The sequence below is a fragment of the Erithacus rubecula genome (assembly GCF_903797595.1).
Source record: "Erithacus rubecula genome assembly, chromosome: 1".
Taxonomy (NCBI): Eukaryota; Metazoa; Chordata; class Aves; order Passeriformes; family Muscicapidae; genus Erithacus; species Erithacus rubecula.
This window is the reverse complement of record NC_136658.1, coordinates 19,433,371-19,459,043: the sequence shown is the minus strand read 5'-3', so window position 1 is coordinate 19,459,043 and position 25,673 is coordinate 19,433,371. Positions and strand designations below refer to the sequence as shown.

Here is a 25,673-nt window from a genome sequence, read left to right as displayed (position 1 = left end):
GGAGACCTGCATTTTGCCATTCAGGATAACTTCAGTATGGTTGCATGTGTGCTGTAAACCCCAACAGCTACTCTTTAGGACTGAAGTGGAGCTGTGTTTCTCATCATGACACTGAATTAGGTAGATAAGTATTAGCTCTGCTTAACACCACTTGGTTATTATAGTTATGAGCAGGGCCCTGTTCCCACCCACTCCCCACCAAAATCTGTCTTTCCCTCAGATGATAACAAAAGTAGCTGTTCAGTGCATGTCATGCTGGGCTGGGCTGCTTTCATACCACCTTTTCATGCTTTATAGGAGACTTTAAACATGGAAAGTGAACAGGCACTTTATGGACAAATGGTGAAAATTTAATAACTAAATGGGTGGCCTTGAACAGACAATTCCTGAAGACTTTATTCAGAGAAATACATGTCTGAATAATTAGGAGCCAGCACAATGCTTTCAGTATCTAGCTGTAAAGGTGTTCTCTTAAGCCAATAAAAGAAAGTTCTCCTTTTTCTCCATTTTTAATTTGCCTCATCATGCCCAAGGGTTTTTTCTACCTTCATAGTTTAAGAAATACTTTGACCTTGTTCTGTAGGTATAAAGCACATTTTCTATGATCCATCAAACATCAGTAACTTGATTCTTCATGAGTGGACTATCAAAGGTTAATGGGGTGTGATTACAACTTGTTTGGAATAGGTATAGTTGCTGTATTTTGTTTAGTCCATGAAAATTCAGTAGTTTAGTTTTTGCTTGCCAGGCAGTGTGTGAGATCCGTGCCTGTAGGTAAACATAAGCACATGGGGCAATGGTACTCCATTTCTTTAGTGATACTGGAACTATCACAAGATGTGTTTCTTGTTAATAGTGGCTTATAACTGTGATAAGCTTCTCAAGGGTTTCAGCCAAAGCAATTCCTACAAAACCACCTCCCCAGAAAAGGTTTGTTGGAGCACACTGAACTGCAATTAAAGAGTCGGCCTCCGAGGGCCAAGAAGATTATAAGGAGGTATTATTGGTCCAGACAGAAATTTTGCCAGGCCTTCAGGACAGAGTTATGTATCACTGCATGTTTATCTCTGGTATGTTTCTACACCATGAACTTGGACAGAAATTCAAATTTATGATGAAATCTAAACTCTGCTAGGACTACTGAACTTCTGTCTTGAAATTTTTCCTGATTCTAACTAACACATATAAGGATTTGCTAGTGCAGCCAAGAGTAGCTGTTTCTGGGAGAGGTACTTGTAAAAGGAAACAGTAGGCATAAAGGGCATGCTGTAATTTAGTCAGGTTATTTATGTATGCCTCTTAAAGAGAAAAAAGAAGGGAATAAAAGAAAAAGAAAATAAATGTAAACTTTCCAGTTCCTTACTCCTGCCAATCTCAACAAACCAATCCTTTATCCATTCTGGAATTTTTATCAGCTTAGTCTCATATTATAAGGGAAAATGAAGTGAAGTGCACATTTTTTTATAATCTAATAAAATTTTAGAACACATAGTTTGCTGATATATGGTGCAATGACTAATGTGCTCTGTTTACCACAGGTAGAGGTAGTGTTCCTTACCCTGATTGGCACCAGACTATTGTTGCTGCTTTCTTGACTTGTTTGGCTAATAACCCACACCACATCCTTTTATGTAATTTCTCTCTAAAGGTTAAGGAGAGTCATAAACTTAGCCATATGCTAACTTCTCTATTGTATATTTGAAATAACTGGTCTAAACTCCATAAATATAATCAAGATGAAATATATCAGTGCAGACAATGACTGTTATCTACATACTGTACATGTGCAGAAACAAGCAAAAAACCAAAAGTAAATTATATTTTAATTGCTGATACCCAGAAAACTGAATATAGAATACTCTATACCTTTGATTTTTTGCAAAAGCTTAAATGAGGTAAAATTGCCAAAGTTTCTACATTGGCATTATAGGATCTCACATCATAAAGAAAAGGCAAAACTTTTTTGTTCACATCTCCAGAGCACTAATTTGATGAAGTAATTAAACAGGCATCTCATTTATTTTTGAGAGCAAGTGTTAAACGTTGAGTATGTGATTAGATTCTTTGCTGCATAGGTGGAAATGCCCCCATACTTAGCAGAGAGCAAAATACCAATGGCAGCAAAATGTGGGTGATTTTCCTTTTCACCAAACTTTTCTTCTCAAATAAAATCAAAGCATTTAAACATATTCAAATAGACATGTTTTATACTCAGGTTGGGAGGAGGAAATGAAAAAATATGCTCTATCATTATTTATCAAAAAGGAGAAATGTAATATTTGTACATTTCATTACAGAGAAAAGTGCTTTCAGGTTTACAGAGGAAAATGTACTGAGAATATGTTCAAAATGCTCCCCTTGGAAGTAAAGTGCCTAAGTAAACTGTAAAGTATGACCTCTTCTTCATTCCCCCTAGGGATTCATGCAGTTTGTTGTCTGCTCCTTTTAAGGCAAGATTCAAGGAGTTTCCCATTACAGGCAAGAAGGAGAATTCCTCTCCATGCTAATATAGTACCCAAAAAGCTCATGCCAGCGGCTTATTTGGTCATCTTTACAGTAGTACCTAAATATCCTCATATTTATCTTCACAGTACTTGTAAGATAGGCAAGAGGTACTACTCCCATTCTGTGGCTGGAATGAGGCCACAAAGTCCTCTCCCCAAGGTTGGTCAGGAGATGTGTGAGAGATGTGGGGCATAGGAAGGAGGTATTCCCTGTCTCAGGGTACTGCCTTAGTGGGTCAGCCTTCCTTTCCATAGGAACATGGAGCCTTATCCAGGAGCAGCAGCACAAACGCTGCTGTGTGTTTGAACAAATTATGACATATCCCATCTCTTCAACTGTGCTGCACTTGGGATGTGTCCTGTGAACTTGGCCGGGTCTCATGTTCCCCTGCCTCTTGACTCCCTAACCCCAAAAAGTACTGCCTCCACTTTTCCAAGCACTGAACTATTTTTATCATATGAGTGTGCTTTGTTATTAAAACTTAGAGCACACATGCTGTTTCTATCTTGCTTGGAATTTCTGCTCTGAAGTTTCATCCCTTGATGCGTTTATGTAGGTGCTGTTTACACATGTGACTGTATTAGGCTCTCAGCTGTACTGCTGTGCAGAGTTAAAGCTTTAAAGAGACAGCAGCTGGAAGGTGAGTTGTGTGACAAGTCAGCAGTGATGCTCAGATGTCAGGCATGAGCCATGCAATAAACATGGCAAGTGCCATGGAATATTTGTAATTAATAACATGGGCTGATAAGAATGACGTCATTAATTAAACATAAAACTACTGGGGTTGGAAGGGACCCTGAAGAACCCCTAGTTCCACCCCCTGTGCCATGGGACATTAAATGGTTCTCTCAAATTTATACAATAATAAATAGCACAAGCACTGCAAAGTGAAGTAAGTACTTTGACTTAGCTGAAGTCCTACAGACAGCAATAGAAAGAACATTTGGATGGAAACCTAACTAAGCAGAGATTCTGTAAATATTTCAGCTATAAAAAGCAACAGAAGTTCAGGCCTTGATGAATTCCTGAGAATAAAAAGATTTACTAATGCTAATTCTAAAGATAGATACCTCTTCTGAGTTAACAGAAAGATTTTGGTGATAGAATGTTTCTAATCACAGTTCTAACATTTCTGAATTTATGAAGATGTTAGAAAGTACAGACCTTATATAGATCTGTATTTACAGAATAAATATGGATTGTAAGATGCTGACAACATTCTGGCCAGTATAATGGAAATAGTTTTTTAAAGTATAAATCAGATGTGTGTCACTTTATATTAATTAAGAACAAATTCAGGATGATATTAGTTTGTTTATTTCATTTTACTTTTCCATTAATGTAGAATTGAGTCTGATGTCTGAATTTTCAAGATAGCAAGAAGGATTTTGATAGAGTGGGATGGAGTGGCTAAATCTAAATTGTTCTCCCTACTGTAACCATCTGAACATGGCAATATAACTTTTCTGTTCTAGAGTTCTAACTGCAATTAGTACTAAAATCAAATTTATATGCATGTGGGAGAACTCTCCAGGAGTTAAGCCTACTTACTTTTATCCTTGGTATTTTAACTTAAACTAATGTGAACTCATATGCTGCAACAGTTATAAAACCACTTTATAGGTAAGTTCCATGCTTCTTCTAGATTACATCACAGTGACAGGACACTCAAAGTGATCTATAAATTTGTAACTTCCAACATGGATATAATCTTTCCTGTAGATAATTTCTGAGTTATATGTGGCAGAAAATAAAATCTGTCCTATTTCCACAACTTGTATAAAGTATGGAGAATTTAACAGACTTAAACACCTTCACTGGTGTCCAAGCCATAGGGAGATGGGGATCACAGAATCTTGGAATTGATTGGGTTGGAAGGAGACCTTGAAGATCATCTGGTTCCAATGCCCCTGCTGTGGGCAAGGACATCTCCAACTAAAGCAGGTTGCACAGCGCCCCATCCAACCTGGCCTTGAATTTCCTTGGGACTTAAATATTTCCTGGGGACTTATACATTATTATCTATTTCATGTGGGATGATGTCAGATACCATGTTCAGAAGTGACAGTCTAAACTTATGGGAGCACAGAGTTAAACAGAACCCTTAGCTTTTGGAAACTGGAAAAATACCAGCCATTTCTTCCCTCAAAAACTGACAAATGCAAACAAAACCATGAAATTACTTACCTTCCTGAGCAGATGGTTAATGCCTTTAATTTCTTAGGCAATAATAATACAAGATTGACTGGGATAAGTTTTACGACTGGCAAACATTAAAAGGATATTAAAGATCTTAGCAGGATAGCTGGCAGGTTTAGTAGATACCATATTTGGTTGTGAAAACAGTAAAACAAAGGATATGGTTACTTTAATTTAAAACTGGACTTGAATAGGATGAGATCTGATGTAGAAAGATGGGTCAGATTTGTATGTGACTGATAGATATAGCTGTGTTAGAGATCAAACAGAATTGCAACAGAATTGCACAGCTCTTAACATCGTCTTTCTATATCACTATTTTCAGGTGAATTTATATTGGGGAAAGAAGTGTAAAAATATCTGAGGACAGATATGGAATGACAATGACCAACAATGGGGAAACTCAGGTATGCTCTGACTCACAAAAATCATACGAGAAAATGAATATTTCATTCTACAAAAATGAGCTCTTCTTCAAAGAAAGATATCCCTGTGGGTTAATTTCCCCCCAAAGATGAACTCTCCATTACTTAGAGGTATGAATTCTTGCAGAAGTCACCAGTTCATTGAACATGAGTATCTCCAGCAGAGGACATGAAATGTGGTTTTCAAGAAGCCATGTATCCCCTACATGGTAGATACTATTCTGAGACTGAAAAAAGACAGGTAAATTAGGCAGAACATGTTGCCAACTTATCTTCAGCTGAGTTGGTTTGCTTGAGAGCACACAGAAACAGCCTTGTTAGATGCAGGGTCCACCTCCCACAGAAGTCATATCAGCCAGCAGGCAGGCAATTTAACAGCTCTGTGTTAATGTCTTCCCATCTACAGAATGATTATATTAACATTTACCCACCTCATAGTGGAAGCTGGAAGAGATTAATTAACATGTGTAGTTATTTAAAGCTCTTGGACTGAAAGCTGTGCTAGAGATCCAAGATATTAGCTGATATTAGTATTTCTATACCCAGATGATTTGCTCACGTGTTTGCCACGTGCCAGTACAGAAACCTACTGGATGCAATGCAGTGTTGGACAGTTGCTCAGATGAGGTCAATGGTATAAACAATAGTTCTAACTGGCAGGGTGCTTTGGAAGATCCAATGATCCTAAGGCTTTATTGCAACTCTCTGGCCATATAGAATACAAATCAACTTTATGATTCCATTAGCTCCAAACACTCCAAGGAGTGATCTGGGAATTCATTCCAGCAATATTCAGTCTCATTTTAGCAGATGTCACAACTCCACCTTGGACTGAAAGCTCAGTGTGAGCCAGCAGAAAATACAGTTTTAATATGCTGGATAATAGGGCAAATGCTGTTATTTGGAACTTGTAGCAGAGACACCTGCTGACAGCTGGCATTAAAAGGGCAACGACACCTGCTAGACACATTGCAAACAGGGCAGAGGCAAAATCTGATCCTTACTGAAGTCAAGGAAAGTTTTGTCATTGACTTGAAACATACCAGAATTTCTCTTACAATTTCTAATGATTTATACATGTTTCTGCAAGGTTATGGGTAGTTCATGAAATATTTATACACAGGCAGATAGCCATAGTGTCAAATAATGGGGACGCTGAGATACCAAAGGCATATTATTAGTGTAATAAATATCTAGTAGGGAAAAAAAGATAGATCACACTTTACATTAAAAAATGATTGATTCCAGAGTTTGTTATCATCCCAAACAAAAGTCATAAACCAAAAGTCATTTAGTGGTGTTGGGGAAGAGCACTTTTCAGTGCTTAGCTGGTTTGCAATTTCTAGTAGAAAATGTAATCCAAAAATACGGGGAAAGGAAAGAATTCCTGTGCATTCACTTTGTGCAGCAAAGACATTGACTGACTCCTCTTTTAATTTATGCAAATCCATGGGCTTCGATGGAGATCATAAGTAATTTATGCAAAGCAAGGTCTGAGGAGTACCAGCTCTGGTTTTTGCTCATGTATTTTGCCAAGTGTCTTCTTCTTCCTCAGTATTTTAGTCTTGTCAGTCTCCCATAAGTGTCTAAATTATTTTCTTGAAGTAATATTTTTAAAAATGACAGCTTTTAATAATGTGTCAATAAAACCTCTGCAGCTGAGTCTGCTAAAACACTCATTTATTCTCTAAAGGGAGCAAATTTGCATACAGGTTTTTGAAAGTGCTGGGAGAATGTTTCTCTTGAAGTATTTTTTTCCAATAAAATCCCAGAGTGCTTGTTCAAGAGGTTGGTCTGGGAGATGAACTTTCACAAGCTGAAAAAATGTAGACTGGTTGTGTCTTTCCAGTGCATATGTCACTAGCTAAACACACAGGTATGTGTTTTTATGTGAGGTTTTTGTACAAAGCCTGGACAAGAGCCTGACACTGTTTCAAAGCATGCAGAGTCAGCCATCAACATGCAGCAACATGCAGCCCTTCTGCTGTAATATGCCATGGTGGAGTACTTACTGCTTCCATTTTGGTGAGTAAAGCAGAATGAAAGTTTGTCTTCACATGAGGAATGGAAACTGAATTGACTCTGGAAATTTTTTCCAGAATGGCTATGGCAAAGTGCCTCTATCACCACAGTGAAGGCAGTAGACTAAACAGTTTGTGTTGCTGTGGTTCCTCTGGTAACAGCAGCTGCTGTCCTGTTGCAGTGAACCTATGGCAGGCGAATACACCAGTCCAGTTTCAGACAAAAAACTGTGGGTAACATACTGGTGCTTAGGAAAACATAATATGGTGGTTTGCAGACAGAAGACCCCTGTGACTTCTGTTTTCTTCCTCCAATGTAATTGGTAGTGGCAGATGACTGTGTTTAAATGGAAGTATATGATCACATGCATTACACTGCAGGTAACACAATTCCACCTGCTTGTATCTGATGCAATCACATCACATGTCACAATATCTTTCAAGTTTCAATAAGTACTCTGTTTAATTTTTCCTGCTTTATAGTATTTTCTTCCTAAATCTACCTCTAGATCCTGTAATACTCTTAACATATCTGCAAATCTACTACAGTAGCTACTTTATTTAAATAACAAGACTCCCCCTTTACTGAGGAATTAAGCAACCTTTGTTGGCAGCAGTCTGCTATAGTGCTTAATTCTGTAAAGGTTGTGCAAAACCCAGGCTAAACTATTGAAAGAATGTTTCAAAAAAATCAGGACTGAAGGTTTGCTCTGTTGCAGAGCAAATAAACTTGCATTAGCTTTTCAAAGCAGACCTTATTGTTCAATGTCTCTGGGGCAGCTGTTGCTTTCTCAGCAGAAATGCCTGTGATTCAGTTTAAACTGGTCTTCTGACTTTTTTCACTGTATCGAATGATATCAGCAGAAAACTGTGCTCTACACGACCAAGAAAGTATTCTACAATATTTTAAGTAAGTCTGTCTTTACAGCAGAAAACTGAGAGTAACATGAGGAGATTATCCATTTGGTTTACACATGGGTGCTGTCACTTCTCTCAGCCCGAGCAAGTCTTTGATTATTAATTAATCTCAGTGCCTCTCATGAAGAAGTCAGGGAGTGATCAGTACAAGTCAGTGTGAGCAACAGGCACAAGATCCCTCTTCAGGTCTCATGAATTGCTGTTGCTCATTAGCAAGCTGACACTGCTGATATGAGCAGCCCAATCTCATTCCCACTTGATGGAAAAGGCTCTCAACCAAGTGTAACAATACGTGTATTGAAGGTGTAAATAACCCACTGAAAACAGCATTATCAGGTAGGCTGCTGATTTTCAGTCAGGATTTAAAATCAACTGGGAGTGGGTATTGCTTCCTTTGAGAGCATGCTGCTGTACCACAACTGGAGAAAATTAAATGATGCCTCTGCTCTCAACAAAATGCAGTGCCTAACAGTGCCAGTTGTATAGTAATGCTGGTTAGAGCTGAAGACAACCTACAGCCACAAGACTTTCTAGGATAAGTATTCAAGTTTTGTTACTACCAACTTAGAGTTAGGAAAACAAAGGAAAATTGAAAGAATCGTTTGCCTGAAGGTTCCCAGCAAGTCACTGGCAGTGCCAAGCCTTAGGTCTTGTTGCTGAGCTCTGTGTAGAGACAAGTATCTCTTTGCACAGAGAGATTAGCAGCCTAGTTTCATTCCCATTGGTGGAAAAATTCCAATTCATGACAATTCATAACTTGGCTTAGGTCATGACTAGACACTAACTAAAATTTTTTTTTTTTTTTTAAATCATTCAATTCTGAACTAAAAAGCAGACTTGGACTTTATGCTTGTAGTGTGGTTAAACAACTGCATATGCATATCAGATTAGTCTACATTAGTATACAGATCTCAGCTTTTTAATTTTCCAAGAATTTAAGTAAATTCTTTATCTGTTTATGTGCTGATCAGTCTTCCTTTACCAACATTTATATACATAAAATACATATAGATAACTTGAGTAATTAAATAATGTTGTATGGTACTGAGACATATAATTTTGAAGATGCAGTACTTTCAAATATTTCTAGCATGCTTAGTTTCCCGTTAATATAGTTTAAATTTAAAAAAAGATCCTTAAACCTTAATTGTCTTTCTCAATCCTTTCAAAAAATGGTGGTGTCAGATATTAGAGAGTTAAACTGGGTGTCTTTTGTTTAAAGTTGTTAATGTCTATCTCATCTGTTCTCTCCTATCATTTTCAATTTATCAACAGTGTGTAGTAATGTGTTTGATTCCTTAGAAGAGAAAAAAGAATGGCAAAAGCAAGTAAATATGTCAGTTAAACCCCACAAGTATTAAGTCACCTCAGTTTGTCTGGTAAGAACTGGGCTCTCATTGGGTGAACCAAGGCCAGCTTGATTCACCACCAAAATGCGAATCTGGATCTGACATTGAATTTGCAGATGTGCATAAGAGAAATCCCTTGAGTTTTAAAATAATTGACTTTAAGGAGAGGCAGGAAAAATGTAAACAGCATTGTTAAGCAGAATTAAATTAATCAGTTACTGTCATTACTACTGAAATCAGTCTCAGTTTGACATCATGTTGATTTTCTCATTATTTTGTCTAAATTAAGATTAAATTTCTTTTCAATTAATTTAGGTCGCACAAATCCAGGATGTTTCTGAACAATCTTCTTGCTTATAAACAACAAAAGGAAGTGATGTCATACATGAAGTTAATAACTAAGAAGTGAAGCTTTTTGTGTGCAAAAATTTCAGTTTTAGACCTTTCAGGGGAGGATGAGGTATACACACTGACAGCATGAGTTGGAGTGAAAAGTGCTGAAATTATCAAGCATATATGGAAAACCCCAAACATGTAATTATATTTTGTCTTTGTAGAGAATGCTTTCTAATTGTAAATTTGGGCTTTTGGAGGGGATCTTAAAAACAATGCTGTAGTGAAAAAAACAAGACAATGTCTCTTTTTCTTGGCTGTCTGTTTATGTAGGCTGTCATCCAAAGCTGTCAAAGAATCAAGCCCTCTCAGCAGAGCTTTTCCAGGTGCTTTCTGTCTGGTGAAAGTTTACATACAGGCTGATTCAGAAGTGCAATAACTACAAGTGAATTGTCCATGTTCAAATTCATTTACACTTCTGTTCTCTGGTATTCAGCTGAGCCACAGAGCATCTTTTGGGTCATTCAGATCCACAACAGTCCTTCTAATGGGAGCAGTGTACTTTACATGTCAACACAGACTAACTTATCTGGCTCATATTTTCTCTCTTGGAATGAAAGACTTCAAGTAGATGCCATTGTAATACTTGGCTTTCATTTAAAGACCCATCTACTGATGCCTGATGGAAACATTTTTAAACACTCCATTTCTAGATAGTTTTGCTCATATGTTACAGATTTCTTCTATTCCTCTAGTAGGAAAAAGAAAAAGGTTTTGTCTGATTAATATTTCAGTCTTATTTTATTCATGACTCCAAAGTGCTGAAAGTTCCAGAGCAATCCATTATGCTATCACAAACAGAAAATTGCACCTGTTTTTTAAAAGTAATGAACATTTATGTCTCACCTTCCTTACTTTTTGAAAAATAGTCACTAGTATTATGAATGATACAAATGATGACAGTATGCCTAAGTTTGAAAAGTGTCTGATCTTCAGTTTGAGACACTTTGAGGCAATCTGGTTCTCAGAAATGGGTGGTCTGTACTTGTTGAAGGCTGGCCTTATTGTGCTGTCTCCAGCTGGGCATTCAGAAAGCCAAATATCCAAAATCACTCTTTCCTTTGAATGTTGTGTTCCAGTCATCTGATGGTTGTGGAATTTGAAGCAGCTAAATATGTGCCCACAAAATGAATGACTGATTGCAAGAACAAAAATTGAAATCAGTTTTATAAATTATCAGTGATTGTTTAAATGAAAAATAAGTTACAATTCAAGAGTTGGAACCAACCTAAATAAAAGATTGCTAAGAAACTCTGTAAACACAAGTCTGTCTTTAACAAATGTAATCAGTTTTATTATCACTGTTACCAAGATTGTGGCAAGTGGTCATGAATTATGGCAATTAGCCAACAGAAAAATACTGTCTTGAATTAAAAAACTAGTGACTGCTATGATTTGTAAAGGGATATCTGCTTTTGCCAGAACAATCCCTAAAAAACTTTAGAAGGAAAAAAGCATTTACTGCAAAAGTGAAAGAAAAGGGTTGACTATTAAGTAAGTAGGGTATAGTTAGAGTATCTGGGCCTTTTGCTTTGTGAGATTTTCCAAAAATTCTTCCATTATTCATAGTGCTTCCTGTCATGTCAAGAAAAGCCCTGTTTAAGCCCTGATATATAGTATAAAGGACTTTGCATGTTTAATCCATGGAATAGGGAAAATAAAACTTGTAATTATTAAAAAAATAACAAACAGTAACAAGTAACCTCAGGTTTATGAGCCTTTGCCTTTTTCAGACATCAGTTGGAGTCCTCTCAGCCACCTCAAGCTAATATTGTATTGGTATAACATCCTTCTAATCAGAATGCTTCTTTGTGTGTGTCTCAAGCACTGCTGTCTTCAGTCCACAAAATTATTGCTTGTTTGCTTCAAGTTTATGAAATTCTGTATCAAAATTATGTAGGGCTTTACCAAGGAGCTTTGGCTCCAAATGTCATTGCCTAAAGCCTGGCTTCTTTTCAGAGGTGCTGAGCATCAAGCTTTCTAGAGACTTGGAGAATGACTTTTTGTGCTCACCTGTAGCAAATCACAGATTTAAGTCCCTTAGTCCAAGCACTCAGTATTTTCATTTAGGGTTAGGGACTAGATGTTACAGCACTGAGCTACAGAGCTTCTATCACATGCATACAAGTAAGGTGAATATTTAGGGTACGCTTAGGGTACATCTTTTAGAATGCTGAGGGCAGTAATACTTTATGGGCATATTACATATGAATAAGGCTATTTTGTCTTGCAGGTATTTTTAATTCTGACTTTCTTCAGAGGAAATTGTAGGTACTGAGTATCTATCAGGAATGAGTTCCTGCATGAGGACATGATCCTCCCTGCATGACTTTCTGTTGGCAGAAGGAGTGACTGGTAGTACCCTTGCCTTATGCCTGCTGACCTGGAAAAGTTATTATTTTAGGACCATAAATATTGCATAAACAAGGTTGGTGCCGGAATCAGCATGAGAGTTATTTGACTGTTTTCACCTTACTCTTCCTGGACTGGATGATGACGGGAAAATAAAAAAAAATTACTCCAGTCTGCACTGATTCCATGGAAACCTAAAGCATATCACTAATATCAAGCCATATGTGCATGGGACCAGCTCTTCACCAATCAAACTGTGCCAGAAGTATGATGTACAGAGGTCAGGCTTTATAAGGTCAGGTCTGGATTAACTGTTTTATGGAACAGAATTAAGCAACAAACTTTGCTGTTGAGTCATTCTGAAAGAAGTGAGGCTAAGTGAAGGGGAGGGCTGACTTCAGGTTTCATGTCTGAAGCCATCAGAGGTCAGGTTCAATGTGAGAAATGTAAAGCAGAATCCATATAAATGTGACCAACTTCCAGGATTCAAGTATGTTCTCAGCATAGCAGTGTAAGAATGGGGAAATGTTCATGGTAAAATGCTATTTCGTTCAGATTTCAAAGCTTACTTTACCTCCCCTAACAAGTTTTGATCTCCTTTTTTTTTATACTTTCCTGCAATTTTTTTTAATTTGTCTTATGTGAAAGGAACATCCTTTCAAAGTCACACAGTAGCAATAAGCCTTTCTTGAGGCACAGATTCTTGATTTGTTCTTACTTTCATTTAACTTCAAACTTCAAGCATCACTAGTCTCCTAATAAACTGATGTGTCTTTCATGTTCTTCTAGTCAAGTGGCCCCATCACAAGGGAAAGTTGTAGAAGTAAGGCATCTTTGAGGTTCAGGTCCTCCCACACTTAGGTGGCAGCTCTGGGTTGGTTTTAGGGTTACAGCTTCAGTCAGAAGTATGTGTGTTGAATTAGGCATCATTTTATTCTCTAACAGGCAAATGAACAACTTTTTGTAAAATAACTTGAGATTTTTTTTTTCACATTGTCCATGCTAATAGATTTATATAGTCCTGTCTTTCAAAAATAAAATCAGAGGTACTTATTCCTTATTTTTGCTGAGAGAGTAATCACCTTATGTTTATTACAGTGCTTGTGTATGGGCAGATAGCACAAACTAGCCAAAGCACTGGAAGTTCATTTCTGAGCTGGCTGCCAGTACATTTCTCTATGTGCAACTGTCCTGACTTCTGCTTGAAATTAGACCTAACTTTACTCAGTTTTGTCTTAAGAGATTATTTTCAGGTATTTTCCAGCAGCTTTTAGAACCTTGTTTAGTTATTCACTAGCTTTAAATGTTTTTAATGATTTGGAACTTGCACAGCATTTGAAAAACACTAAAAAATGTTCTTGATACTGAATAAATAACAAGAACAGACCATGAAAAACTTTAGATACAGGAAGAAACTAGTAGAATTTTGATGATAGAAAACACTTGCAAATTCCTCCTTGGTACTGAGTTACACCTGGTCTCACATAACCCTTCCCACAGCCCGTTTGTATGGTGTGTTATTGCCATCTCCCTGTCCTTAGAATGGTTCAGAAGCTGGATGCAGAAGGGTTGTTTTGATACTTTGTGCTTGCATTTCTCTGTAAATATGTTTCAATCAAAAAGATCTGGGGTCTTTGTTTTTGTTTCTAAATGCAAAAATCATATAGTCTTTTAAGGACATCCAGCTTGTAATGAAAAATACCATATCTGAAAACTGGCAAGACAGCAACAAGAACTTTTTTCTTCCCACTGTGCCTTTGTGGCTTTCTCCTCATTATTGGTAGAGCCAAGAAGCTACAGCCCTAGTGGGGCCATTTTGGAGCTGGCTGCAGCTTGCTACATCTCCTTCTTCTGAGTGGTAAGTGCTCTTGACTTCTGCTATATTGTTTTAATACTCTTATTTGTTTTTCTCTGTCACACTTAAGGAGAAAATAAAAATGGAAATATGAATTTCAGAACCAGAATGAAATGCTAAGGCTTTTGCAGTAGATTTATATTTGTTGAATGCCATTCTTCTGGGGGAAAAGTAATAATAAGTGTGCGCATTTATATATTTTTATATATATATATATGTTTCTTAAAATTCATGCTGATAACATATCTGCCATACCACACTTTGAAACACTAACTGAGAAACGATTTTCAATCTTTAGGCTTCTAAAAAGTGCTGTGGTTTGGTTTTGTACTTTTGAGGGAGGGGAGGAAGGAGGGAAGGTAGGATGAGCATTTGACTATTTCTGAATTAATTTGCCAACTTCCCTGTTCTCTATATCATAGATGTGTACACTTTCTCCATCCTGTATCTGTTAATAAAATGAAGGCAGAGATGTTATAAAGGTATTGGTTAGTGCTCCTGAAATGAAAGGGATTATATTAGAATTTTACATCTTATTTGGTAGGTCTCCTTGTGAACCTCATACTTCAGGGAAGCTTGAAATGACCCTGAAAAATATGAATTACATGTAACTCAAATATAGTAGGTTTTGAACAGGTTAAAAAATACTTTCCAAAATTATCAACAGCTTTATAATTTTTAATAGCATATCAACCTCACAAACACTACTAGGGCTACCTCAGCAAGTGACTGTAGAACATGGAGCACAGGGAATTAAACCTATTGTACTTACTTGTATTTGTTTGTCTCCTCCCAGGCCTGGGAAGGAAAGTATTTTGTGCTCCTGCTCTGGGGAGATGTCTTTTACCAGCCTATGGGCAGAGTAATCTATCTGATGTTTCCCATGTTCTTCTATACCATAGAGGTGGATTTACATAACATGAAGGGCTATGTTGCACCAAAGGCTTTTGAAGTGCCTTGATTTGATGCCACCCAACTCCTTCCTTTTACCATTCTGAGTCTGATAACAAAAAATACCATGATGAAGAATAAGGCATTCATAATTATGACGTCTCTGTTTTTAAAGAGTTACCTTAAAGAGCAGAGTTCCTGTCTCTATTTTTCATTCTAAATAGCCTCTGGTGGAAAAGCACCAAATATTGTGGATATTGTGAACTGTGTCTATACCTGACTCATCTTGAGCAAAACTTTGTTTCCAAGAAAGTAGGAACGTTACCTGAAAGCAAAGCGTTGAACTGGGCCCTTATGTGGATGGTTTCCATATTTTAGTAAAAGCTTGAGAACTTAATGCAAGTGCTTGAGTGCAGTGAAGCTTGAAATATGCCTGCAGTGGATGCAGATAAGATTCCAAGCCACAAAGGTAAGAGAGAAGGGACTCTGTCACAGTGGTAAAAGGAAAGATATGTATTGATGCAAGAGGCAATACTGCTTATAACAGGCTGATGACCACTTTATCTCTTTTCTGCAGTCTGGCTACATTCTCTGGTGATTAACTGTTTGTTTCTAAATTTGAAGACTTTAACATTTTAAAGGATGGTTTACTATTTTTTAAGGTGTTCTGTTACTAACTCATTTTGTTTAATCCCCACAATTGAGTAGGACTAGATTAAAAAAAAAAGAATCTAGTATTTCAATAAGTGTAAATGTAGTAGAATGCATGATAAGCTTTCAGGTTTCTACTATGTACAGACAGCACTTCTCAGCTGAGGCTTTTTTTCCTTTTTTCCCCCAATAGTGCAATAATTCCTTCATCTTTTCTTTCAAGCAAACTCCGTACACAGTCCTCTTGCTGGACACTGGCATCAATTTTCCATCCCATGTGGGACATGTGTAGATCAGAATGATGGTTGCTCTGTTTTTCTGTCTTCTGTTTCATTACAAATCTGAGGTGCTTTAAATTGTCCTCCAGATTAAAATGTGTTTCTAAATGGAAGGTTTTGTATGAGGAAAAACAAATGAGCAGTGGAAAGGACTCATTCTGTTCTTAAAAAGGTAGATCATCAGACTGTTCTCCTTTCACAAATTCTGTGTTTATCTTGACATTGGTCTTCTACCCAGGTAACATGTCCCTGATTGTGGTGATGATGAGAACAATATTCAAAAGAACTTGTGTATGGAAAACAAGCTGAATCTCACTGTTGAAGATGAATGAGTAGTGGAGGGACCAGGCACGAGTATGTGCACTGCAGAAAATTAAATAATTAAGAGAATCTGAATGATTACCATTCCTCCTAATAAATTCAGTGGGACACATGCCACTGAGGCAGGATGCTGGATGCAGGCAATGCATGAGAAGGAAAGCTATACAGAAATGTGGCTGTTGCATCATAATAGCAACAGTCTGGTGTGTATTTTTGCCATAGTCAGTGGTGCTCTTAACATGGCAACCCATTTTTTCAGTCAGTTTCCCTGTAAGCCTGTCTTTTTCAGCTGTCCTGGTAAGTCTGTCTCTCTGAGCAAATACTAGCAGTAGAAAATAAAATCCAGAAATGTCCATCTCAATTCTTTGACTGTCTATAGGCTGCTTTGCTCAAGTTCTAAATGACAATAGTGTTTGTTGGGCATGTTCTTTGTAGCAGCCAGTTGCAGCTGAATCCATCTGCAAGCAGGCTTTTAAACCTGTAGTGGCAACTCCTGGCCCTTAAAATGCAAGGCTGAGCACTCCCTTACTGAGTCAAGAAAAACTTATCTTTGAAATATATGTATGCCATAAGAACAGATCATATTTTGAACATCAAATATTGGATGCTAAAGTCTGAATCTACATAAATAAAATTCTGATTACAAACACTTCATTAAGAGTAGAAGATAACACCCTAGTACAAATGAAGCAAAAAAGCCATTTTTCATCTTTTTCTAGTTAGAATTTTTTTATGATTTGGATTCATATTCTGTCACAGGGTTTACATAGAACCTAACAGATTTATAGGAAAAGTTTTGGAAATAAGCATTCAGATCACTTAAGCCACTTCGAACACTTCTTTCCCCACAGGACACAAGCTGTGGTAGATCACTGTAACTTCTTATTCAAGGGAACATGTCAAAACTAGGTTAACTGGTGGATTGAAGTTAGTAAATTCTTCCATCATGCTCAAACCCAATGTCACATCCATGTGGCTAAAACTTAATCCATTTTTTGTGAGTCACTAATGTTTACAAATGGTAATTTCAAAATGGGATATAAACTCCTATCCCTGTCTGCTTTTTTCATAATGAGTTATTCTAGAGATTTTTTCCTCTAAGACCAGCCTATTCCTCTCTCTCTCCCTTGTTCAGCCTACAGCCTAACCATGAAAGTATCTGCTTTGTTAATAGAAATTACCTTTAGATGACACCCCAAGAGCTTCAGTCTGAGTTAGCCTACAAGGGAGTCCTGGCCTGATTTTATATGACTAGTTAAGCTCATGAAAAATGTTGTACTGAATTCTGGTTTTCTGCCAATGGAGATCACCCTGAAGCAGAATGTTGGCTAAAGCTGAATTATGTGTTTATCATTTCTATTTAGTATCATTAGTCTAAACTGAGTCCTTGAGGAACAGTCTCATCAAACAGATATTCCCTAAAGAAAAATCCATTATTCTGGAACATATAACTGTCCTGTGACACTTTAAAACAAACAAACACAACACAAAAGAACCCAACCAAACAGGCTCATGTTTGGAAGATGTGGTGTTGGAGTGGAAGACAAGAGTAAGATCCTAAACTGTATTGTCTCACTGTTCCCTTCCTACCTCAGTCAATAGTGAGGAAGCAGGATTGGATCCCTAATGAATCCTGTTTATGTATCACCCAAGACAGCAAGATTTGGATTTTCCAAGTTGCTATGTTAGCAGCAAAACCAATGAATTTTGATTTCCCCGGGATTTGCATTCTTTACTTTCCTGAGGCCAAACTGAATGACTAACAGATGAATCTTGTCTGCCTTTCCGTCTGTGAAGATGCCAAGTTGTGTCTCTACCCACTGCTCACCCACTGACTTTCAGGAACTTGTGCAAGATACAGTTTTCTTTTAGACTTTCAGGATGAGTTTCAAATTGCCCAACAATCTCAAAAGTTATTCAGGGGAGGAATAGATGGATAGACCAGGAAACATCATACTAGATAAACACTTCTTTTTAGAAGAAAAAGCAAAATAAAGCCCAAACAAACAAAACAATAAAAAGAAAGGTAAGCCCCCATGTTTTACTTCTCTCAAATAACACAGCATTAAGGACTTCTAGGATACTAAGTCCTGCTATCCATGCTGGAGTCTAAAACCACTCAGAAGGGCATCTGGCACCAGTGAATATGCAGGCTCAGCCAAGGTAGTACACAGACTATCAGAATCCTTTAGCATTTTTGGTAGGATGGTGAGGAATTACAGATCTTGCTGTTGGAAATGTGTGTATACTGTTTTGAATCACACCTACTTGTAGACACATTCCAGATCTTCAGAGTTGCCAAAATTTTTGCTATCTAACTTGGCAAATGTATCTTTTCACTTTTCTCTCCAGAGTAGGCTCTTGGTTTAGCTTGCATATCCTATACAGTGATTTAGCACTTTTTTAAAAACTGGATTTTTTAACATCTTGATGTAATTACAAAAGCATATGTGTATCACTTAATCCTTTAAACCTTTCCACTGAACTGAATTACATTACATTAAATTACATGAATTACAGCCAACCATATGATCACTTTAACACTGCATGTATATGAGGGTTACTGCAATAAATCAGATGACTTGTTGGATATTTTCCCTTTTGCTTCTGCTTCAAAATAAATTCCTAGTGACTTGGAAAAGGTGACAGTATATGCTTGCAAATGCAACGCATGCAGCAAGCAGCTGTTCTAGTAATACATTTTCAAAAGAGGTTGCTTCAGGTTAAAGATTACTTTGGTCCTGTTTCTGGTTCAACCTCTGCAATGTAAGAAAGCTCTTCTTTGAGGCAGAGGAGATGAGTAAATCAGTGCTTCTTGTGACAAAGGGTACAGGACTAACTCAAAAATTTTCAACTGTGGCAATGTATTTAGGTGAAGAAGAGACATTTGGAGCCAAACACTGCCAGAAAGTTACTTGTAGAACCTACCCTACTCCTCTGCTTTACAGAGGCACTGGACTGTGTCTTCCAACACAATTCTTACCCTGGCCAAGAAGCAGGGATGAAGTTAAAAGTTAGAATTGCAAGGGAAAGATTTCAAATGCTTCAAGGGCCTCAATTATGACATTGTCTTTCATGACTTAGTGCAACCTTTTCTCCTTTCTCCTTTGATGTTTGTGTAATGAATGGTCCTGTGCAAATAAAACCCCCATAGGTATATCATGATACCAACAGAATTATTAGTGCTTGGCCTCTTGATTTCTGCTGCTGTAAGTACATATGCAATTCCTGCTTTCAATTCCTGCTTCATGGCAGGGGAACCTGCACAATGATGTGTGTCTTTGCAAGACAAGCACTGGCTCCTTATGTTTGTAAGGAGCTCTGAGATCTGAAATAAATGTTAAGGGCTATTTGGCTAAAATGGCAAGTGCCTGGACTCTCAACCTGTACAGCCTCACTCAGCTGAATACAGGACAGCAACAGCAATTAATTCTGTTACCTTTCTTACAAATGTAATGTCAACAAGAGAAGTGATTGTTTCCTTTTTTTTAAGTTGGGTAGCAGAAGCAGCATCCTGAACATGGACTAGAACTGATTCTGAGCTGGACTACAAAAAAGTTTGCTTGCTCAGTTAGTGTTTATTTCCAGATATCCTACTATTATTGCATTTTTAGCCATTTATCTTTTTCTTTTCCAAGATGTGACTCACTGAAGTATGTTTCCTAGCTGCACTGCAATCTTTGTGGTACAAAACAGAAACAGAACATGTCTGGGTTTTACTTCAAACTTCATCTCATAAACATTGTGCAAAGACCCCGTGTAAACACTCTAATTGAGTTAGCATTTGAACTTACCATAGATTCATCCTTTAATAAATTTAAGGTCTTACAGATAGCAATAAACCAGTCTGTTTCATTTAGCACACTGAAGTCACCATAGAAAAAAATAAAAGCTAATGTTTCATATCCACAGAAAATGGTGTCCCAACAAGTGATGTGAAAACTGTTGCATAATCTGTCCCTATCACATGATGAAGAGGACTTTTGCCTTCTGTCAGGGAGCACCTGTAGTGCAACGTTTTGACTACATTTATAATGGGAAATTACCCAAGTATCTAGTAACAGGGTGTTCTGGGTTAAATGCAGAATTTTCTTCGTGGATGGGAGGGTTATCACATTGACAGGTTTGTGAATGCCACTGGCATCTGATGGAGGACTAGAGGTTCTAGCTTGAAATATAAAGCTCATTAGTTCAGAGCTTGCTTTCTTACTATACATTTAAAGTGCCACAAAGAAGAATTGATTTAGGACTAAATAGTTGAGTGTTACTAGATTTGAAATATTTTCTAGAATTTTATGTGTTAAATTACTTCCTTCATGGAAGAGTACATGTGTGCTTATGCACAGAAAGTAAAAGTAGTTGTATTCCTTTTGTTGTCTCTATAATTATTTCCTGCCCTGTCTTGTATTTAGCAGTGGAGGTAGACAAGTTTGTTTCCTTTCTCTTTGGTCTGGCAAAGAAGTGACTCAGAGCAAAAATGTGTTGGCAAGTTCAGTGACCTGTGCAATCAGTCAGAAATCGGATGAATCAGCTAAGGAATTAACTGCAGAAATAAATTGCAAAATATTAAAGCATTCTCATTGCTGCTTTAGCTGTATTTCTACACTGTAATCTTTCTATTAGATATTTATAAAAAAAAACATAATCTGAGTTCCCCTACTAAACCAATAAAACAAATGTGAACTGTCATATACAAATTCACATATAGTTTTAACACTTAATTTGAAATGTTCAATAGACTTTCCATGGAAGTGGGAACCTGCTTTAAGAAACTTGTGTCCAAAGTACAACAATTGTAAAACTTGGATGAAATCATGGGATAAACCCAAAATAGTTTAAAAAGAAAGGAAGGAAAGAAAGACAACAACCTAGTTGTGTGAGAATAGGCTTGGAGTTCAGGTCTGTATATTTTTATTTCTGGAAGTTTTTTAGAGAATTTGCATCTCAGAATATCCTTAAAGAAGAGAAAGCAGTGTATCTGATAAAATATATCTCCTGATTTGAGTGTGTGTTCATGTCACAGGGACAACACAGAAGGAGTCTGAACATCATGCAATTGAGCACACTCCTATCTGGGGAAATTATTCTGCAGAGACTGATTGTGTTAAACTAAATGCTGTCACTTGTAAAAAATCACTGGACAAATATTACTACATAATGTGTAAGCTTTGACAAATTAAAGAAAGCAGATTCAAATTTGAGGTCTTCCTTCCCTTGTCGAAAACCCCAGGGTTTCTTTTTCTTTTGGAGAAACCATCTTGAGAGCATGAATGGAGGGTGAAACACGTGAAAACAGTACCTGTTAGTAGCACTGAATATTTGTTTTAGCAACTCTTAGGTGGTTTGCAGAGCTGAAGTGTCATATCTGACAGAGAAGGGACACCAAGTGTTATTAGCCAGTATGTTTGCTTTGTGTGGGAGCTACAGTCACTGGAATTTTTTTCTTAGAGGACTTGACTGTGACCTCCACAGTCAAAAACTGCCCTCTGCTCCTCACAGTTGAGTGCTGTTAGCAATCATTCACACCCAAAGAGCGACAGTGGTTTGTGTGTACAAAGCTGGGAGGGCTGTGGTTTTCACAGCATTGCTAAAATACCTGACCAAGCTCTGCGGGTTGAGCTGGTGCTGCAGTGGACAGCACAAACAGCAGTGAGTTTTTTGTCAGCTTTTATGGCCCCTATCACAACTTGCACTGCTAGTAGCTTGGGTTCCAGGATGTAGAGCAGCTAAGGAGTTGGGATGAGGCAGCATCCATGAAATAAATGGCATGGAATACCAACTGAAAATAGATGGAAATGATTTATGTCAAGCTGGCTTCTCTTGGAAGACCCATACTGACAACTGCTTAGCCACAAAGGTTTTCAATTGCTCTGATCAATGTAAGGCTTAGTAAAGAAGGTGGTTCACACACATGTAGTGATACAGTCAATAAGCTGCCCACAACTGGATTAGAAGTCACCTGCCTTACAAGAGTTCTGTCTGGTGAACAGAGATTTATTTGCAGGAGAAGGGAATGAACCAGCCTGCAATCTGTTTCTGCTGTGAGTCTCTCCAGGAACAACACAATTACATTATAAAGAAGTTATTTTAGATGTGAAAAAAGTACTATAAACACATTACAGTTTGTTGTATTTACTTGATTTCATCTTCTTCACTGGACTGTTTCAAGGCAATGCCATTACTGAGCCTGGAAGCTGTTGCAAAGTATTTGTGAAAATGCTTGATGTGCTTATGCATGGAAATTTGGATTTAGAAAGCTTTTTCCCCCTCTGCTTTGATAAAAGTAGTAGCTCAAACTGTGGAAGCATCTGCCCCAACTATGCAAGCACCATCTCACTCCATTCTAAATAATAATAAGAGAAAAACAGGAAATGTACCTCAAGAAAATCCTCCTCCTATGTTCTAAAAGATGATGGCTTATTAAACATCTGTTTTGGTAGGGTGCAAATCAAATAGTTTTAACCAGTGTTATATTGCCCACGCACACCTCTGTTTTATATCTACCTACCAAACTGATTGTGGTGTGTTTGGGGATGTGTGGTGAATGGGTTATTTTTGTGGGGTATTTGGGCTTTTGGGTTTTGATTTTTTGTTTGTTTTTCTGATGATACATGTCTTAATTAGTAGATACACAAGTTCTTTGATTTTTGTAAATTAGGAAAAAAGAAGCTTTTGCTTTTTGTGGGTGGCACTGGAAGTACTGTAAGTACTTAAAATTCCTCTTCTTTTCAATTTTATACACCTCACACAAGTGCTGGCAAATACCTGATTGTTTTGGTGCTTGTATAGGTGAAAAATCTGATTTCTCTTCCCTCTGACTCTTCAGGAGAATTATGCTTCTTTTGCTTAGTTTTATGGCTAACCATGCATTTGATTGAATAGCTGTAAATACTACAGATGGTAACTTCCATGCATAGCTCTAAGGAAGAGGGTGTTCCTTTTTTCTTTTTTTCACAGTTTCTGTGACTGTTGATTCAACAGAGAGTATTTTTTTTTTTTAATCTCATCACAAATATTGAGTTGATCTTAAGGTCTTTGCAGTGTTACTGTGTTTTGCCTTTGCCCTGAAGCTACTACCTTGAGCCCTAACAGCAGGAGGCTTGCTCAAGCTGCTATCCTGTCCATAAATATAACCTTCACTAGTTATAGTTGTTCTTTACTTCACCTCCTGTCAGGGTGCAGATTAAAATTTAGTTTAGGACCTCTTTGTTTGCTGTCAGAAACATTCTGTGACATGGGTGAATCTTGCCCACTTAAATGGGACACTGCTTTCCCAGGAACTGCCTTTCCACAGTTTACTAGGAGAGAGTTAATTGAAAACTTAAATTTGCCACCAAATGAAGCTGCTCAATGGAACTTCACTGCCCCTTCCCAGGGAGTGCATCACTGAAGCAGGAAGCATTGTGTGCTGGTGGGACCAATGATTACTGTGTAGCTAATTGATAATTCAACACTGCAAAACACTCTAAATTATTTTCTCCCCTCTTTTCAAAGCAGCAAGTATATATTTTACTATTCACATCAAAATGTTAAAAGCCCCCTTTTTAAGGCTGACGTATGTTTTAAAATAGAAATTGGATGTCAGTTGATAATCGTCCAATTTTTGGTAGTTCAGGATAAAAATCATGCACTTCACAAGACTTTTGTTCTGCTTTTCTCCTTTTTAATGCTCTTACAGTTCTTAAAATGAAGAACAAAAATATCTAATTTTTAGCCTGTTTATTTTTCACTCCAGATGTGCTTGTCTTTATTCTCACTAATTAGCTTTCATTCCTTAAATTGATGCTGCTGAAGTAAGCAGCACCCAATATAGTTCCAGTGAAACATAAAAGACACTGATTTGGCTCTCTGAATTTTAATTGAAATAAGGTACTGATGCAGTTTTTCTGACTCTACTTTTTCTCCTAAAATAGCAGCAAAAGATTTATTAAAATTACATTGCCTTGTATAAGTTACAAGTTATAGATACTTTCCAGATTTCCACAAATTACTTGTGGAAGTATTTCCTTTTCTCTTTTGGATACTTTAAACACCTTCAAGAACAATTGCATTAAAAGAGAAAGTTCCTTCACTGTCTAAGGGATTCTGTCAGAGACACTAGAACAAAGTGGGGCTGAGACAGTTTGGAGGAACTAATACTCCAACTTTGCCCTTCCATTTGTAATCGGCATAAAAGTGTCAAAACAAAGGACACATCCAAGAATATTTCTATCCCTTCAAAGACCCAGACCAAATTACAACCAAATTCTTTCATCATTTTTGTTTTATATTTGGCCAGTCTTTTGAGTTAGGTAATGGAAACTTAATCCTTCCCTGCTGCAAACTGTTTTGCAAGACCAATGACTATGAAATCCACCTTCTCAAATCTGAAGAACAAAAAGATATTTAACATTTGTTGTTGTTCTCAGAAAATATCCCTGAGTACTCTGGCAAGGCTCTTTCAAGACAAAGCTAAACCTCTAGTTCAAGAATGACATTTATCATGACCTGTAGTACAATGTTGTCATCAAGGTAGTAGGCTTGGACTGCTCAGGTTAAAAGACTGTATTACTCAATCTGACAAGCCTAACACTTCCACTCAGCAAACCACACTTAAATTCCTGTCTTGGCCTGACTCTTCAGATGTCTAAAACCCTTAGGCCATATTTAGCCCATGTTCCTTAGGAACCACCAGCTTTTGCAGGAACTACAGAGGGATCTCTTCACAAATGCACATCAGGATTTCACAATGCTGAGTCTGCACACAGCCTGCTGAGTGAAAAAAAATCTTTTCCCACAACTACTCTGTCAATAACAGAACTGCTTAGAATGAGTTGCTACTGTGTCTATAGCATGACTGTGAATATTGAACCTAAATGTGATACTCTGCTGAGCACATCCATGCAGCACAGGTGGATTTGTATTCAGTCACCACTGGGCCAATGTCTTTTCTCCATATTTTTCTGCTTTCTTCAGGCCTATTTCTTATGTCCTCTCATTTAAAGGGAAAAATCACTAGTGACATAGTACTTTCACTTTTCACTACAGGATGTTCTTTCAGCAGTCCTTCTAACCTGATCTGAAGCAGTCAACCTCTGGTTTTAACAGATACTCTTCCCAAAGTTCACACTGAAGAATTGAAAAGTTCCATGGTGGATAAGTACCTTTCAGATGCATCCTGCCCAGCTGGCACACAAGGATCAGCAAAAGGACCCTGCTAGAATGTTCTCCTAAAATTGTCTGCTATAGGTTTCCTTACTGTGGAATATCCTATTCTGGGAATATCTGTGTCCTGTAGGCAGTGTCCCTTCTAGATTCCTGAAAGGCTCTGGCACTAAGGAGGAGGAAGAATTCTTGAGTGGAAGAGGAAATAAGAAGAGACATGGAATGCTTGATTGAAGAGAGGGAGGATAAACCTACCTGACAAAGTGGGTCCAAAGGAAATGCTGGAATCCCCCTTCTTGAGGGACTTAAACTAAGCATTAGAAAATGTACTGCAGGAACAGCAGGAAAATGAGATAGATTACCTAATTGTT

The 25,673-nt window shown here is 37.5% G+C and overlaps 1 protein-coding gene across 6 annotated transcripts in view; it reads right to left on the bottom strand.

The window, feature by feature from the left end:
• Positions 1-25,673, bottom strand: part of COL8A1 (collagen type VIII alpha 1 chain) — a 386,313-nt gene that overhangs the window by 37,585 nt on the left and 323,055 nt on the right. For 2 of the 6 annotated variants that reach the window (XR_013774741.1, XM_079309847.1), the window contains exon 3: positions 4,318-4,505. The exons of the other annotated variants lie outside the window; for them this stretch is intronic. The gene's annotated coding sequence lies outside the window, so the exon portion shown is untranslated. The remainder of the gene's footprint in view (positions 1-4,317; positions 4,506-25,673) is intronic. 6 annotated transcript variants of the gene reach the window in all.